At 39.8% G+C, this 19,641-nt stretch overlaps 1 protein-coding gene and 1 pseudogene across 10 annotated transcripts in view; one reads left to right on the top strand and one right to left on the bottom strand.

Annotated features, from left to right (window-relative positions):
- The window catches only part of CADPS (calcium dependent secretion activator), a 440,985-nt gene that overhangs the window by 49,000 nt on the left and 372,344 nt on the right, over positions 1-19,641 (top strand). The window lies entirely within an intron of this gene.
- Positions 5,551-5,643, bottom strand: LOC123623671 (annotated as a pseudogene).

A 19,641-nucleotide genomic window follows, 5' to 3' on the forward strand; every position in this document is an offset into this window, starting at 1 on the left:
AATTCCAACTCATTTGTATCCTGGTGTGTGTATGCATCCATGTGGATCCCCAAGACCACCTTCAGTTCAATGATCCCCTAGAAGGACTCACATAAATGAGAAAAGCTGTTACACTCATGGTTACAGTTTATTACAGAAAAGATACACATTAAAATCAGCCAAGGAAAATGTGCATAGGGCAAAGTCCAAGGGACACCAGGTGCACTTTCAGTTGTCTCTCCCAGTGGAGTGACAGTGCTTACTTCTCCTAGCAACAATGTGTGACAACATGTAGGGAATAGTGCCAACCAGGGAAGCTTGCTCAAGCCTTTATGTCATCCAGGGTTTTATTGGGAATTGGCTACAGAGGGATGGAGTGCTCATTTAAATGACCTTAGTCACCCAGTCTCCAGCCCGAGGGCCCCCACAGTTAATCACACAGTTAGCATAAACTATGTGACATGGCCCAAGGCCCCCTGGTAAACAAAGACACTCTTATCAGGCAGGATATTCCAAGAGTTTAGAGGGTGACTCCCAGGAGCTGATAAAAGGGGCCTATGCCTTTCTTTGGAGTATGCAGAGTTTGAACTCACAGACCTGCTGAACCAACCCTTTACTGTACCACACGCACACACACTGATTGTCATGTGTCAGCTCCAATCCTTACTTCTCCAACATGTGGAGAGCATGTCATCATCATCATCATCAAAATCTTAGGATTGTAGCAAAAAAAATCATTTTGCAATGCTTTTCTTACATGTTCCTTGAAGTAGTGGTTTTCAAATATAGATTCACCATTTTAAACGTGTAAATATGCTTGGGAACTTTTTTCAATTTAATTTTATTGAGGGATAATTTACATCCATTCAGATGAACAGATCATCAATGTATGGCTCACTGAGTTTTGACAAATGCACATGTGCACATAACCCCTGCTTCTTTCAAAACATAGACCATTCCCATTTCTCTAGAAAGTTCCCTCATGCCTCTTCACAGTTAATCCCTGCCCACCCAGCCCTGCAGCCAATCATTGTTCTTATCTCTTCCACCAAAGATTAGTTTTGCCTGTTCTAAAACTTCATATAAATGGAAACATACATCATGTGGTTTTTTTTTTGTGTTTGGGTTTTTTCCCCCACTCACAATAATGCTCTTGAGGTTCAGCTATGTTGTGTGTATCAGTAGTTTGTTCCTTGTAATGGCTGAATATTTTTCCATTGTATGGCTGCAACACAATTTGTCTCCCTATTATCCTTTGATGGACATTTGGGTTGTGTCCAGTTTTTAGCTATTAGATATAAAATTGCTGCGCACATTCCCATACAAGCTTTTCTGTGGACACGTGTTTTCCTGTCTCTTGGGTAAATGTCTGGGAGTGGAGCTTCTATCTTGCAGGGTAGGTATATGTGTTTTTCATCTGCCAAACTATTATGCAAAGTGAGGTGGTTGTACCATTTTCCTATCTACCAGGAACGTATGACAGTTATTGTTGCTCTACATCCTTTTCAACACTGGTCATCTGTCTTTTTAATTTTGGCTATTTAAATAGGTGTGTAGTGGCATCTCATGGTAGTTTCATGTGGAACACTTTTTCTTACGTTCTTATCAGCCATTCATGAATCTTCCTTTGTGAAGTCTCTGTTCAAGACTTTTGCTTATTTCATAAACTGGACTGTTTGACTTTTTATTATTGAGTTTTGGGAATGCTTTCCCTTGCTTAGTCTCCCTTGAGATTTTGAAACAATAGGTCTAGTAGGGTCCCTCTCTGATGTGCAGACAAGTGTAAGGACCACTGTATTAATGGGTCTGATGGCAGTTTGCTAAGACTTCAACTGTACTTGGCAGCCATAACTTGAAATTTTCCCATCCAAAGTCTTGCCTGGTGATTGAATTGTCAAGGAAAACATTGGAAAAGCTATTCCCAGTGGGAGGATTCCTTCTCACTCTGGACTTGGCACTGAATTTTAATGTCAAGCTTCAGCTAGAAAATTCCTAGGGTTGGACTCAGTCACTTAAACCAAGTGTGTGTGGGTTGCACACAAGCTATTGCTATAGTTATTAATGGGCCCTTGAGTTGATTTGTAGCAGCATCCTAAACCACATCCCATTTCTCCTCCCTCAGAGGGAAATGTGGTAATGGAACATTTGAACTTGGAAGCTTGCATGCAATTTGCATTCTTTTTCTAAGCAAAATTGGTTTGGAAACTACTTGTGTTGATGTTCACGTTATGCTAATTTATCTAGCAGACGACCTTCCTGACCCAAAATGTTGGCTTCCACTAGATAATTCCTTGAACTTTTGTACTGATTTACAGAGTATACTCTATAAGCTACCTACTTAAGGGTCTCTATCTGTCCTATTTATCCTTGAAAGAAGAGATTAAACAAAGAATTCCATTGAATGATTTAATAAACCCTGGATATTTTCTCTTGTTGTTTTGACCCATGATTCATGGTTCTAGGGGGTTAAAGGGCTAAAGAATCAGCGTTTCAAAGAACCAAAAAGTTTCTATAAACTTAGACATCCAAAAATGTGCCAAAAGATTATTTCTCTTTCCCAGGGAGCCCCGCTGCCTTAATAAGGCAATACAAAGATGGCATGTCAATTGCAAGTCATATGAAAATGCGGTTTGGTGTGGCTTCCTGAAGGGTCATGCAGAGACCCTTCCCTGTTCCTTAGGAGAATGTGCCGCGGTTGATTTGTGATGCCCAGCATCCTCCAGCAAGAATGTACCTTTCTTAATACTGTGTATTTGACCTTTCAAGATATGAGGTTCTGAAGTTAGCCAGAGAGCAAACTCAAACAAATGGTGCAGTGCCTATCAAATATTCTGTTATCCCAGTGTTTAGAAAGGAGAGGTTCATCAGTCAACATTTGATTCTCCACGTAAGGGAGAGGAGTTGTTTTAAAATCTAGGGAAGGGGTGTTCAAATTATTAGAGACTCCACATGGCATTTGATCTAGGGACACTACTTGACTTTGCTTTTACTTCCTGGCCTTGGACCATTTTATGTTATTCCCTCTAGGTTGAGGTTGAGAAAGGCCAAGAAAAGTTCCAACGAGATCCTTCACTTCATTCGCAACTCTGGGTGGAACATTTTGATGAGGTGGAGGAATACCTGGGTTTCCACTGAGCTTCTGGGTCACTAGTAGGTTTCTGTTACCTTTGACACTTGGGACTGTGGAGATTTGAGAGCTGGGGGATTAGCACAAGATGCTGAAATGTGAAAAGAATGATGACTATGTGTCAGCTCTGTTTGGTTTATTCCAGAAGAAATTGCATTTTTAAAACTCTCCTGTGAAAAAAAGTGAGGCTTTCTAAATGCATAACAGATAATTCTGCATTAAGGTATGTTTCTGGAAAGGTCGTGAGGTCATCTTTAGCTGTGCTGGAAAGATTTCAAGTAGCCATGCCTGGTTTTTACATTTTAATTTTTTTTTAAGTTATTATCAAAGGGATATTTCTTCCATTTTCTCACCCTGGAGTAATATGTTTGCTCTAAATGGCTGTCCTAAGCTGCGAAAGGATTTTTTTTTTTTTAAGTCCTCTCCAGTAATTTCCGTACGATGCTTTGAAATGAAGTCATTTTAACACAAGTTACCTTACTGGGAGGCAGAGACTAATAACATACCCACCTTTGTAAACAAGTGTATTTGAGGAACAGTAGCAGTGGAAATCAGGAGACAACTTCCAAGCCCAGAAAGTCATGTGTTCCTTGGGGACTGCATCCAAAGCCTGCACTTAGCTTAACCTTTTCCTAAAGAGGCACTGGTCCAGGGATATTTAAATGGAAAAGGATTTTTTTTCCCCATCACATATAGGCTTTGGTATACATAACACATTTTATTCCTTTTGGACACACCTATGTTTCTTATAAATATGCTAAGTATTCATAGCAAGAGAAGGTCAGAGAATCTATCATGCAATAGTTAAAGCTTTATAAAAATATATCCATCCCCCACAGTCACTCTCCAAGGGAGAAAAATCAATCTCTCTTCCAGCTCAAACTGAGAAATGAAACAAGCAATTGACAATAAATATTTTAACTATTCAACTTCCTCATATCATCACGAAAAGAAAAGATTAATTTGAAGGTTTCAGAGATACTCCAAAGCTGTTCTAATTCAATCAGAAAAATTTAATTATCGCTAGTCTTTACCTGTTTGGTTGGTTGGTTGGTTGGTTTTTTTTTTTTTTTTGGTGAATTTGCTCACTTGAAGAAGAGAGGCTTGGACTTGGGGGTGGAGGGAGGAGGGAGGTGGGAGAAGAGAAGGAGAAAGAAAGAAAGACACAGACTTAGAGAAAAACATGCCTTTTACTTTAAAGCCGTATTCGTTGTTTTATCTCAGTTTAGTTAGAAATTCGAAAGGGCAGAACCAGGAAGCAGCATAATGTGACGAATCTTTACAAGAAACACATAAGGCAGGAGTGTTTGATACCAGGCTTCAAACTTTCTCATGTATTCGGTTATTTTTATGTAAATGGTATTGGAGTACTATGGACATACATACAGAAACTGTACGAAATCTATGTGTGCACACCTGTGTAATCTACACCCAGATCAGTAACAGGATGTTACCTGCACACCAGGAGATCCTCCTGTCCCCTCCCAGTCACTTCCCCTCATCAAGGATCACCATTATCCCGCCTTTAGCACCATAGATTAGTTCTGCCTATTTTGAACCTTATATAAATGACATAGTGTGATGTGTCTGTGTCTGGCCTCTTCCCTCACTAATTTGTGAGTTTCATCCATTTTGTTGTATGTAGCAGTAGCTGATTTTCCTTCTGTGTAAAATGCCATTGACTATCACAGGATTTTTCACCTTTCTTTTTGCTGATGGACATTTCAGTTGTTTCCAGTACAAGGCTGTTACAATTTGCATAGTAACCATGATCAATCGTGTTCATATCTGCTTGTGAATATCTACCTACATATTGTATATGCACTTAAGAACTATAGTCTCACAAAATAAACAGAAATTTGTTTTTTTAAAAAAGATGTATCCATTTAAAGAGGATAGAATAATTTCAAAAGGGTTGACCAACTCTGCTAAGAGAGGAGACAAAAAGAAGACAGAAGTCAAGCAAAACTTTTGTGAAGTTTGTGTCTCTGCAGAACCCTCAAAGTTGAGTTAACTTTTAAAACGTTAAGATTTGCTTAGTGATTCACATCACTGACTAATTGCTTTGATCTTTAGAGTAATGAAAACAGTCAAAAGAGGAAGCGAGTGGGTATGCCTTGTGCTCAACAGTTAAGTTTCATGGAGATAATTTCTAATGATGGCACAGCACAGACGATGTACCCCGGCTGCGTTTGAAACATGCTCTTGCAGTTGCAAGTTCATGTTGCATTTTCAGAACAGGGCTTCCCAGTTTTAAAGGACTTGGTTTAAGTGCCACAATATTTCAGGTTCTCTCACAGTGTAACTTCTTCCTGAGATTTGCGTAGACACTTGGAAAGTTATAAACCCATGCTGAGATGTGCTATACAAGTGATGCACACAGATTGAGAAGAATGGTATACAGAAAAGTTAAAATATCACATGAAAAACTTTTGAACATTTTTTAAAATATGGAGTGTTTCACAAATTTGTGTGTCATTCTTGCACAGGGGCCATGCTAATTCCAATTTTAGTATCTGTGCCGCTGAAATGAGCACTTACATGGTTATATTTTTAAATGGTAATATTGTGGATCTATTGGGTTAAATATATTACTAAAATTAATTTCATTAATTTCTTTTTACTTTATTAAGGCAGCTATAGAAATGTGAAATTATATATTGTGTTTTTAGATCTTCACATCACCTTTCAAAGACTGGTGGTTTGGCCCAGAAAACAATGAGTTTGACAGGACGGGGGAAATAAGTTTTTCCGATGATATGCTACAAGTGCTTAGTTTCTAAATCTACCCACAGATTTGAGGGCATAGGTAGATTTTAGTGCTGTTGTAACTCTCTTTTGCCTTGTTTCAAAGCTTTGATCATAAGATTAACACGTTGACTGCCACACTAGGGAAAAAAAACACTTTTTCCTTGGGGCCACAGTGTTTTATTACGAAAACAGAATAAAAACTGTGAAAACAAAATGATCCTTTCCAATTTAATGAAAAATTTGTTATTGTTTTCTGTGAATGAGTTATATGCAACTTGAAAAATAGTTCTTGCAGCTCCCAAGGTGAAGAGACCTGTGAGTTGCATGTGCTTCATGTGCCCCCGGGGCTCAAAACTAGTGTGAGTTAAATACAACTCACATGGCAGTTAATGTGTTAATAGAGCAAGTGCCAATTGTGTGCAGAGATAAAAGACATGTTATGTGGTCATTGAAGAGAAAAGGCCCAACATACTTCATTCATTCATTCATTCATTCATTCAATAAAAAATATATTAAGCTTCTACTATGTGCCTGCGTGCTTCAGTAAGGCAAGCACGCAAGATTTGGTGGTAAACAAAAGCACAGCCTCTGCTAGAAAGGAGCTTAGAGTCAAATGGTAGAAGGAGAAAGGAAAAGAAAGTGGGTATGTGGCAAGTGGGGACTCTGGGGGGAAGCAGGTGGCATCATGGAGTGTGACCAACTTCAGGCACTTTTGACCAGCACCTTTCAATGCCTGTGCTTCCCCTCGCCCCCAGAAACGAGCCCATTGAGTTTCTACCAGGAATCAGAGGACCAAGAAGGTCACTAACTAGAAGAGTCTTACACACACGTATACATAAATCAGTTCCCTGCAGAGCCATGCCCTTGGTCTAATGCTTTCTGAAATGAAGCCTTGGAGGATCTACTCACCTCCTGCAATTTAGAAAGGGGGCTGACATCGGTTTCCTAAAAGAGCTTGTGTATGGTCTTTCAGATGATGGAGAAGGTCATTCTGAGCCACTGAATTGCTCCTGTGAGTGACTTGCCCGACACCTATGGCACCATCTAGACAGCACGTGTGGCCTGAAAGACCAAATGCCAGTTTTCTCTGCTGCCTTTAAAATGAGATTGCACGCACAGGTGAAGCTACACGACTCTTGATGTGTGACTGCACCTGTACACTGATTCAGAATAGAAAACATGGCTTTTTTGTTAACTCATTTTCTAGCAGGAAGGAATAGTTTCTACACAGTGACAGTTTCTAGGTTCAGATTTCAGCTCTGGTTCTCACTAGCTGATTGACCTTGGGCATGCTAGCTAGACAATTTGAACAACATCCCCTCACAGTTGAAGGCCAACTTACGTATAAAGGCAAAAGGGCTTTTAAATAGTGACATTTGCCTGATTACACAGTAAAATTATGCTCATTGTATAAAATGTATGCATGCAGAAAAGCATATAAAAAGAAGTTTAAAATAATTTGTATTTCCACCACCCAAAATAAATACTATATGTTAATATTTTTTATATTTCCTTCCAATTGTTTTTAGATATTTTTCATGGTTGAGGTCATACCGTATATGATTATGTATCTTGCCTTTTTCACTTGACATTACTATGTAAATATTTTGCCTCAGAATGAAAATCTTTTAAACATAATTTTGATTTTACATATACTATTGTGATTTTATATATACTATTACACAGAATGAACATATATTATTTAATCTTTAGAAGGAAGTATAGGTAGATAGGTATTTAAGATACTTAAGCCATTGGAGAACATTTAGGTAGATGAAAAGTTTTAAAACTTTGAAGAAAAATAAATGTTAGCATATGTAAAGTTTAATTCAAACTCCAACATAATGTCCTTTTAGATTTTTTTAAGGTTATAAATTAATTTGCTTAAATTACAACATTCAGAGATAATTCATGTCCTCATTTTGGGGAGAAAGATACTTTCCAACAAAAATCAACTGAAGAGTATTTAATAAACACCAGCCTTTGGCATGTATGAAAGAAGAGTGAATTGCCAATTACAATATTGATGCTATTGTTCACTTGCCAGGGCAAAACATTAGGTGGCAGCCTGTCAGAGAAAGAAGAGAGGTGGCCACGGGAGAATGCTGTAGGAAGAGTTGGGTGGGCCTTAAGCTGGGCTTTGAAGGATGGGGTAGGATTGACATAAGCCTTTGTAATTCATGGCTTTTGACAGTCACGTGCCACATCCCTTAATCTACGAATGTTGGTTTTTGCGATTATTTTAAAACAACAGATGTAAATCCATAGCGCCAAATGCACTCATTTTCTCTCTAGTGTGGACGGTGTGTACTTCTGAGAGATGGAAATGCCAAGCAGATTACTCTAGCGGTGATTATGCAATGCTCACCGCGGACGGAGTGCAGGAGAGTGTTGGTTTACAGATTTTTTATGAGATTGACTGGTGGGAGGAATGGGTGGGATGTGCAGAAAGGAAGAGGAGAGAGCAATAATTAGGTAAAAATGTTAGGCTGCTCGAACCAATCGAACTAATATTGAATATGAGTTAAATATTAACAGGATTGTGGGGCACTTGGCTTGATTTATTCAAATACGCTCTACATCCAACCGTTTATGCAATTTACATCACTGACTCAGCTTTTGTTGGTGCATCAACCTCCATGAAAATTTGATGACAGCTGAAACCTCCTTCCTATCTCCTCCCCACCCACCCAAAAGAAGTTGCATGTATTTGTATCTAAACCATTTTACTACAGTTTCATGGGTCCCAGGTTAGGAAGGGCTGATTTATAAACAGAGTCTGGTTACATAAAGTACTATTCCCCAATCTGGGGTTTGTTCCCCCACGGCCACCACCAGTTTCTTTGATTTGGATGGGAAGGGGAGAAGGAAGCTCGGCTGCACTAAGCCCCTCTCTGCACAGTTCTGCTCTGCACAGTTCCGTGCTAGGCACAAACACACAAAGGAGCCCTGAGTCCCCACGGCCGCCCCAGTGAGCAGCATTTCCACTTAAGGACGGGGAGCAGAGAATCTCAGAACTGGCAGTGCAACATTCAGAACAGGAAGCTCACAGGGAACAAAGACCCTCAGGAGTGAGGCTGTGGTTTCAGGGTACAGTTATTCAACTTTCTGTCACTTAGTGTACAAAGACACAGACTAATTCTGCTCCAGAACTGTAATTTAACTGAATAATGGCAGTCATCATTTTGTTCTCTCCTTGATTATCAGAAAGTCAAGCTCTGGGAAAGAACAAGCAACAGACCATTGGTAAGAACCCATTATAGTAATAAAGAAGTTAATCAGATACTGATTGGAAATTTCCCCAAAGATTTTAATATATGGTAGACATGCATTTGAGAAGCTGCTTCCTAGTAACTGAATCTCACGAATGATGATGATGGTATTAATGATATCAGTAGTAATAATAATAATACGACCACTACCACTAGCTGGTAGTTATATTGGGTGCTTATGTGTGAATAAAAGCACTCAGTTATTTGACTGTAGATAGTATTTTTATCCTCATTTTTTAGAGGAGAAACTGATGCCCAGAGAGGTCAAGAAAATTGTCTGTGGTCCCCCAGATAGAAAATGGTGTAAGTTCAGATCCATCTGGCCTCAAACGCATGCTTTTGACTACAACTCTTCACTGTTTAAAACTGGAAGGGATCTTAGGAGGAGATCATTTCACAGATTAGAAAACAGAAGCCCCTGGAGGTTAGTGGCCTGGCCAGTATCACACAGCTCCTTAGCAACAGAGTTAGAAATTGCCCTCAGGTGTGTGGTTGCAATTAGATTCAGAAAATACACAAGCCAATGAGGACCACCTGAAAATAATTCTAGTGTTCAAAGATTATTTGTGGGTGATATGGCTATATAGTGGCAACTGTAGCAAAATTATAAAGTAATGTTTCATGCTAAGGTATAATTGTACGTGTTCAGAAAGATGGGGGTGAAGGTCTATTAAAGAAACACCCATAATGTCTTTATATTCTGATGTGTGTGTGGCATGGTCACTCACTCACTCATTTCATGGATATTTTGCATCATCTACTAGATGGCAGGCACTTATCTCCCCTCTCATGACCTGATGTTCCAGTGGGGTAAGACAGAAGACAGTTCAAGTAATTTACAAGAAAGATATGAGGCTAGGCACGGTGGCTCACACCTGTAATCCTCGCACTCTGGGAGGCCGAGGTGGGCGGATTGTTTGAGCTCAGGAGTTCGAGACCAGCCTGAGCAAGAGCGAGACCCCGTATCTACTAAAAATAGAAAGAAATTATATGGACAGCTAAAAATATATAGAGAGAAATCATCTGAGCATGGTGGTGCATGCCTCTAGTCCTGACTACTCAGGAGGCTGAGGCAGGAGGATTGCTTGAGCCCAAGAGTTTGAGGTTGCTGTGAGCTAGGCATGATGCCATGGCATTCTAGCCCAGGCAACAAAGCAAGACTCTGTCTCAAAAAAAAAAGAAAGAAAGAAAGAAAGAAAGATATGAGAGAGTGGTAAGTGCTCTGCACAATATTAAAGCTGGGTGATGTGATAGACAGTTCCTGGGGGCTTCTTTAGATGGGACAGTTGAGGGTGGTGACATTTAAGCTGAAACCTGAACGACAAAAGGAGACAGTCGCATGGAGCTAAGAGGAATTAAGTATTCCAGGCATAAGAATTGGTTAGTGCAGTGAAAAACTCTCAGATAGGACAAGCTCTGAGATTAGCTTGCTTGAGGAAAAGAAAGAAGGTTTGTGTTGCTGAAACGTGAAAGAGGGCAAGAGTAATAACATCACCGAGATTGTCAGGGGGTTGATCTCATGGGTATTTTTGACCCAGAGGAAGCAGTTTGAATGTTGTTCTAAGTGTGATGGGAAGTTTTAGATAGGAGGAGCAACATGATTTGATTTTTTTTTTTTTAAAGATCACTGACATGTGGGAAGTATGGGAAGCAAGTGTGGAAGCTGGGATATCAACACGGGAACAAGGCAGTAGATTTGCAAGAGGAGAAGGGGGCAAGGACTCACGTGGCAGCGGGAAAGATGTGAAGACGTAGATGCATCCAAGCTGTGTTTGCTGATAGACTCAACAGAATTTGACAATGGATTAAATGAGGGAGAAAGAAAGGAAAATAAAAATCAAGAATAAGGCTTACATTTTTTTGGTTTGTGCAGTTGATCCCATAGTGATATAGTTATTGAGATGGGGGAGGAAGAGGTTTAGGATGGGAAAGTCCAGAATGCTGTTCAGGCTGTGTTAGGTTTGAGATGCATGTTGCATACCACCATCCAGGTAAAGATGTGCATTAGCATTGGATCTATGAGTCTAGAGCTTAGTGGAAGGTTAAGGGTAGAGAGATAGTTTTGTCATTTGCATAAGAAGTAGCATTTAAAGGCACTGGATTGGATGCTAACACCTACGGAGAGAAAGGAGATTGACAAAAGGAGAACCAGCCCCTTCCCCCCAGCATTTGACATTAAACAGAAGAGGAGGAATAAACAATGGATGCTGGGAAGGAAGACCAGGGAGTTAGGAGAAAACCAGGAGAGTGTGGTACCTTGGAATCCAAGAGAAGTTATACCAAATAAGGCATGACTGGGTGCTGCTAAGTAAAATGAAGAATGATGTTGCCAATAGCAGTCACCCCAGGCCTGAAGCAGGACTTCTTGACCCCACTTCTGACCCTGCAGACTGAGAATTGGTAACCAGGGACTCTTCAGGCTCTCTCCCTTTCTCTGCTTTTACTCCCTCTCTTCTGTCTTTGCCTTTTCCCTTCTACAACTCTCACTTTTTTTGACAGTCTGACTCTCAAAAAACTTGCCCCCCAATGTTTTCACGTGGCTCTCAATGTTTTATCTCATGTATGATTTTTATTCTACTTAGAAATATATTCAGCATGGAGTGAAAGTGAGGATACCTAAAACTGCACATGGTAAAAGTTGATATTGCCTAAAAATTGATGGGAAATAACATTTCTTGACAAAGTTTAGATGTGCAACAGTTGACCCAGGAAAATGACCCTTAGTAGAAATAATGGCCAATGAGAAAATTTACCATGGCAAAAAGTCTTTGACATCATCATGAATAAAAACTGATAGATGAAGCAAATATTTATTAAAGTTTTTCAAAAGAAATGAGCTCCCCCCTATGAAAATAATTTTGATAAAATAGAAATGAAAATGGAAAAAAGTTGGAAGTGATTCAGTTGTGCTGGATTGAAATTTGATTAAATACTTAAATTGGCTTAATGACATTTGCCTTGATGAAGATTCTTCAGTGTTGATTTAAGTCTGAGCAATGTTTGTAATCAAAACATTTGTTGCATCGAGAGGGCAGGGTCCAACCCTAGAGTCAAAAGGTCTTATTCCCTGATCAACTCATTTTATGCACTAATATTACATGAACATGAACTGTCTCTAAAATGTAAAAATTCATTGCTATTCCAGAAATAAAGGCCTATTGAAGAAATCCTTACTTTCAAAGCCCTTGATTTGAAAAAGTGATCGCTTTTGGACTGCAGCCTTCACTGTCTCAATTAAGGCTGTAAATGTTAGAGAGGAAATAATTATTTCAGCATCTTATTCAGGAAAAGTTGCAGATTCCTTGCCTGAGCAAGGACAATTTCTGAATTAATGTCATCTGAATTAGTGCCTTTTCAACTGGAAACAATTCTCTCTAAAATACTTGTTTGTTCTTTTGCTTTCCTTTTTTTAAATCACATTTGGTTGCAATTGAAGTCAACTCTGCTTTGATCACTAAATTCAGTAACAGGCTCTGACAGTTACTAGCTATATATATATCTTTAAACAAGTTACCTAATCTCTCTATTTCCTCAACCATAAATGAGACCATTAACACACACCTCACAGGGTTATTGTCAGGATTAAGTCAGAGGAAGACTTTAAATGCCCCAGTTTAAAGTAGATGCTCAAGGATTACTATCAAGGAATAGTAAAGATTATAGTCTTTACTATTGCTACTATTCATATAGCGTACATTTTCTATACACAGAATGTAATTGCCTAGCTGTTTGGTTTGAATAATTCGTTCCGCCAATTAGGTTGAAAATTTTCCAAGGCAAGGGTTAGGCTCTCATCCTTTATTAATTTCATTCTTCTTATTAATCATAGCAGAAAACAGCTGGCAGAAAACAGCTGGCTCACCCAGACCGGGTAATTGAGGGGTGTGTGATGAAGGAATTATTTAAAGAAGTCTGGGCAGAGTAAGGGAAACCCAGAAGAGACAGAGAAGCACCTTGGGCTGGCAACACAAGGGAGCCATGGCGCCCTTAGCATGCAGAGGCAGGGGAGGAGGTTCCTAGTGAGAGCCTGGAGCCCAAAGAGAAGCCATCCAATGAGGGCTGTGGATTTAGAAAAAATGCTGAACTGCTATCTGGCAGGAAGGGAGCCAGTAGAATAAATACTCCAACCTCTCTCTCTTCGCACCCTCTGATCTCCTGCTGGTGCCTCTCCTTGGCTGAGCTCAAAAGAAAAGCAGCTGGCAAGGAAGCTGGTTAAGAGATTGTATGGAAATCGACATCCCTGAACACAGAGCAGGGAGGAGAAGAGTGGATCTGGGGAAGTAAACAGAGTGTAGACAGCAGAGCTTCTCTAGCCCAGTCAATTAATACAGCTGCTTTGCATATATAACTGGTGCTGGTAAATGTTTGCAAAAGGAAAAGAAAACTGATTGAAGGCAGTTCATAAGCTATAGAAGACTCATCATTAAATGTCAATTTAGAAAAATTCTACCTAACAGGGTAGTAGTTTAGACGTAAAGTTTGAAATCAAACTTTGAGACCAACCCCAGAGTGAACCAAGGCTTTACCTCTGCTTAATGGGTGATCGAAGGCAGTTACTAAATGATTCAGCCTCAGTCTCTTCCTCAGATAAAGGGAGATAGAGTTAAGACCTACTTCATAGGTTGCTTTGAGGAGCAACTGAGAGGACGTATATAGTACACCTGGCACAGAAAGACATGCTAAAGAAATGTTAGCAAATGAATTGTCAATACCAGCGATCATCAATGAGGGGCAATGTTGACCCTCATCCCTGCTCCACCCCAGGGAACATTCTGCAGTATCAGGAGGCATTTCTGGTTGTAACAGAGTTCTACTGGCATCTAGTGGGTAGAAGCCACGATTCCTGCTAAACAGCCTTAAATGCTAGGATAGCTCCCCACAACAAAAAATCATCTGATCCAAAATGTCAATGGTGCCAAGGTTGAGAAACCCTGCCCTGTACTGACTTCATCTCTGTATTTCCATCCTTGGGCCTCTGCATTGCATTTCTTGATACTAGTTCTTAAGACCCATGATTACTTGTCCTTTGTTCACTCTCAGTAAATTTGAGATTTTTGTCCTTCCCCTCCCATAAAAAGAGGAGGACATATCATATATATAGCACATCAACATTGTGTGACTTTGCCCTTTCACTATTTAAAATAAATACGTAAATAAATAAGGACAAAATAGAAATCACTCTGACATGTCGTAATCTGAGCTATAGCTACCCAATATTAAAGCACTTATGTCAAATACATGTTATAATTTGCAAGGCAACAATACAGAGCTGTTTCTAGGGGCATTTCAAATCACCAGCGGAGCAATGTATGGGAACACATTGTTATTTCTGCTGCTGTAATCTCTGGTGAGACTCTTTCCAAAAGAAACAAAAGCCACAAACAAACTTGTAAATTTAGTGAGGCTAAAGTAGGTCAGTTGAATTAAACATTAATTTCAATGAGGACTGCTCTTCAACATAGTTTGAATGTGTTTTTCCTTTCGTAGTCACTCTTCTCTATGCCCCAACTTAATCCCATTCTACCCCAAGTTGTTGCCCCTTAACAGCTGTTTTCCTTAAGAAAGTTGAAGTTATTAAAGCAGAATGTCCTTGACCTCAAGACGGCCCTGGGTCCTCCCTGTCTGTTCCGTTTTCTCCCACCACAAAGGAAGAGTGGCTTTCCCAGCCCTCCAGTTCATTCATTCATTCGTCAAGTAGTTATTGCTGTCCTAGGCTTAGGTAGTACAGACATGATGGTGACTGTCCTCGTGGAGCATACAATCAACTGGGGAATGGGGGCATTCATCAAGTAAGCAAACAAATCAGTAAGTCCTGATTGTGACCAGGGCGGTACAAGAACCGGAGAGCCATGACAGAGCATAACATCAGAGTCCTACTTAGGCAATGTGGTCAGGCAAAGTCTCTTGGAGGCAGTGACATTTCTGGTGAGGCTAGAATAAAGAGAAGGGGCTTTCCAAGTGAAAGGTGGGGAACAGGCCCTCTAGGGAGAAGGACCAACATGTGCAAAGTCCCCAAGGCAGGACAGAATTGGTTATGTTTAGGGACTAGAAATTGGTTAAAGGTGAGAGAGGATGTGTAGGACCAGATCATCAGGAGAAGAGCTTGAAGTTTATTTTGAAAGCAGTGGGGAAATGGGAGGATTTTTAGGCTAGGCTGTGACTTAATAATATTTGTTAACGTTTAGTTGCCTTTTCTATGGGGCAAGAGTACTTGACAGGTGGTAATTCATTGAACACTCACATCTACTTTGTGAGATAAGAACTGTTATCCTCACTTTTGCAGATGAGAAAAGGGAGGCACATGGAGGTTAAGAAACCCAAGGTCACAGAGCTATATATCAGGGTTTCTCAATCTTACCGCTATTTACATGTGGAACTAGCACTGTAGTGTTCATTGTGAATTGTTTAGCAGCAACACCGCCCTCTACCCACTAGATGCCAGGAGCAGCCTCCCCCCAGCTGTGACAACTAAAAACATGTCCAGACTTTGCCAAATAGCCCTTGGGGACAGGCGAGCAAAATCATCCCTGCTTGAGAACCTCTGCTATATATAGAAATAAAAAAAAAAAAAAGAAAGAAAGCAAGCATCTCAAATCCCATCATCTAGTAGTAATGCTCTGACATTGATGCCTTATAGGCTCTTGTCTAAGCCTTCTCTGTGTTTGCAAGGGGCAGCCACCTCAGAGCAATGGTTCCCTCCAACCCCAGCTAGTGGATACTGGACCCTGTGGGCCTAGCCACTCAATAAATCACCCAGCAACAGCAGTGATGTGGAGTTGTGCGGCTCAGCATTCTTGAGCATTAAAACAGATCTTGAAGGCTGAAGAAGGGAGGGGGTGCTAAGAGCAAGCAAAACATAGATGAGGCCGGTGCTCCCTACCTCATAGCCCCTCGATTCCTTAGCATCCTTCTTGCTCATCTCAGAAGGCCACTCAGCACTACCAGGCGACCCTGAGGCCGTGCTACCTCTGAGTCTGAGAATCAGTGCCTCTGAGCAGTGCAGGACTATAGCTGGTGATGATGCAGTTTGGGGACACAGACGTGCCTGCTTTCCTTGGGTCAGTACTCTGGACCAGACCAGAGAAAGCAGGAGCGAGAAGGGTGGCTGACTTGCTTAGAGACCCTCGGAAAAGATGATGCACCACAGGGAACTAGCTTCAGATTCTTGGTTTGAAAAAGTGTGAAGGTGTCTAGCATTATGGCGTCCACTTAATAAGTGTCCCATCAGTGTGTGTTTACACATCCAGTTCATTCAACACCTGGGATGTCAAAGGCATGTTTTGAGCCTTTTCCATTTCAAAACCACTTCCCTCACCCAGGGTCTCTGAATCCACCCCCATCAAAGTCCATCAGCCAAAGATTCACTGACTCATTCAATGAAAATGTATTGAGTGTCTGTCACTTTGAAGAGGAAGACTCATCAGGGTCTGACCTAGTCTTTGAGTGGGGTGAACGTGAAGGCTGGTCAGACATTTAAAGAATGAGTATAAGTGAATTAGGTAAAGAAAATGGGGACAAGGAAAGCATTCCAGGCAGGAAATACAGTGTGTGCAAAGAGCCAGCAGACAAGCTGGCTTTGTAAATGCAGAGTTTTCAAACAATATCTCAAGCCCCAGAGAACGTGTTTTACAGATAAACGTAGGTTTGTGTGTGTATGTACGTGTGGCATGTGTGTTTTAATTTGGCATCCCTGGGTGCTGTCCACACTGCATACTATTAGGTTATAGTCAAAATTTGGCTTGACCTTATGTGTTCTGTAGTTTAATCATGTTTGATTTCCACTAATACGTATTATTTGCTTACTCAGAACAGACTTTTGCTGTGTGGGTCAGCTTTGGAAGGCAAATTTGCTAATCTGAATCTTTGACTTTACAATGACCTCACTGGATAGAATCCATAAAACAATGTTTTAACTGGAGAAAAGTGAGATGGAAGTGTGATGTCTGCAGGACTGTGTCCAATAGAATAAATAATTATAAAGAGGGAAAAACCGGGTTTCAGGAAAATCCAAACAGACTCGATGATTAAAACTTTGGAAGTTTGAGGGATGGACATGCTTGAAGCTCTGACTTGGGTGGGACAAAGGCAATATATGTAACCTAAACATTTGTAAACCCATAATATGCTGAAATTTAAAAAATTTAAATTAAAAAATTTAAAAAATTTAAAAAAAAAAAAAACTTTGGAAGTGACCTGCAGAAAGAACATAAATTTTCAGGTCAGAACTACCCAGCGTCAAATCTCAGCTTCACCTCATGTGTGGCCCTGAACAAATATGCTTCATTTTTCTAAGCCTGTTTTCTTATCTGTAAAATGGTGTGATGACAGCAACTTCACAGGATTAAGGTGAAGAGTAGAGATGATTTATGAACAATACCTGGCACATTATTGGTGCTAAATAATTGGTAGCTACCATTATGATTAATATTATGAAATTGAAACTGCTATATTTTAAACATTGAGCCACAGATTATACATAGAGCTTCCTGGTGGTCAGAGCAAAACAGGAAAGTTACACGATTGATATTTCTCTTGCACAAAAGCATAGAAATGCCTCAAGGCAGGATAAATCATCTGAGAACTTAGGCATGAAAGAAATATTTTGTTCAGGTCTTCATTGAGGTCTCACTGAGAAATAAAGGAGTCAGTATCTTTAACATCATCCCTGTGGCAAATACGTATAAATTCTATGTACTTATTTCTTTTTTAATCTTTCAGAGTAAGCCAAAGTCACAAAGCCAAAGGGCAGTTGTGGAGCAGGAACTTTTTCTCTAATTCAGCCTTGCATCTGCCAAAAAATTCATGCATCAATAGCATTTACTGAGTAGATTATTTGTTCTTTCTTATTTTATAGGCACACATTTAACTACTGTTCATGAGGCACTATCTTTTAATTAAACCTTAGTAACCCTTTGAAGTTTGTGGTATAATTCCCGTTTCACAGAGGTAGAAACTGAGACTCACAGTCCTAAGTTAGTCACAGAACTAGTAGGTGATGAAACCGGTACTTAAACCAAGATCCATTTAACTCTCTTGACTCCGCCCTTACTGCCTACCCTAGCCTGCCACCTTAACAAATGTAGCTGGGCTGTGTATTACCTGAAGGAAAAAAAGGGGCTTTGCATAAAAATTTTAAAAAAGTAAATTAAATTGGGGGCTCTAGGTGTAAAATCATTTTATTACTAAGACATCGAGGAAGAATGTTTTGTAAATGAGTTTTCTCAGAGAGATGTTTTAATCTTTTTGTTGTCATTTTGGTTTATTCCAAACCATTTAACTAAAATGACATAGATAAAAAACCTATTAAGAAACACATTTAACAAAATCATGACAGTACAGTATATATATACTAAATTGCGCGGGTGGCTCTAATTTTGAATTCTGTGCATTCAAAACCAGCGGAAATGAACATGTTTATATTAAGAAGAACAATTCAAATCTGTAATTTATAACAAATGTAATTCTATATTTAATCAATTACATTAATTCCTATCCAGTAAACATACCCAAAGTTAACTGACATTTCAAATATCTTCCCAGTCAATTTAATTTTCATTTTTCCTACATGATTCTAAGAGTATAATAGATTAGTCATACTCCATGTATTAAAGTCAAATAATTAGTGTCTTCAAAGGGAATGGTACCTCTGAATTATACAAGAAGTTTCACTTACAATAAAGACCTTAATATTTGCTTTCAACATTTTCTTCACCCAAAGGAATGATGATGATGATGATGACTATCAAAAACTATGAAGGGTCCAAGATTTTACTGTACTTGCAAGCTAACAAGTTAGTTTTCCAGAGCTTCCTAGATGCTAGCAGATAACACAAAACTCCTATGAAAGTGACAAAGGACTGTCCTACTCACAGCACAGCAGAAGGCATGAGTTTGCTGTTTGCACCCATTTCCCATGCTCCCCAAGTCCCATGGAGGTGCCAAGCTACATGTGCAGTGGGTCTGTGTCACACCTTAGGAACCCTGAGCCCAGGAATGCCCACTCTTATGACATGCTGCTGGCAAAGCCGCCCAATCTTTGTCCTGGAAGGAGCTATTATCTTTATTATCCTGGTCAGGAAACAAATCTTCCCCCTGCCTTGCAGAGAAGCCCTACCTCTGTCTTCCTAGACTGCTTGACATATAAACATCTTTGAAAGGATAGTCAAGAATAAAGGCTGTCACAAGAAATGTAGAAACATCATGGAGAATCACTTTCCAACAATGGTGGTGGTAGTGGCGGTGGCTAACATTTCTTAAGCTCCTATTTCACAGAAATTGGCCAAGCCCTTTACATAATTATCTCATTCAACCCCATTACAACCCCGGAAGTATAGAGTATTATCTACGTTTATACATAAACATAATTGAGACTCAGTAAGCAACTTCCCCAGGGTCACATACACAGAAAGTGGAAAACACTTGAGTGTGGGTCTATTTGACTCTAGACTCTGTAACCTTCATCCTAATGTTATCTTGCCGTTTTACAAAATATATTTAGACCTGAATGTGTTC

The sequence above is a fragment of the Lemur catta genome, chromosome 18, assembly GCF_020740605.2.
Source record: "Lemur catta isolate mLemCat1 chromosome 18, mLemCat1.pri, whole genome shotgun sequence".
Classification (NCBI taxonomy): domain Eukaryota; kingdom Metazoa; phylum Chordata; class Mammalia; order Primates; family Lemuridae; genus Lemur; species Lemur catta.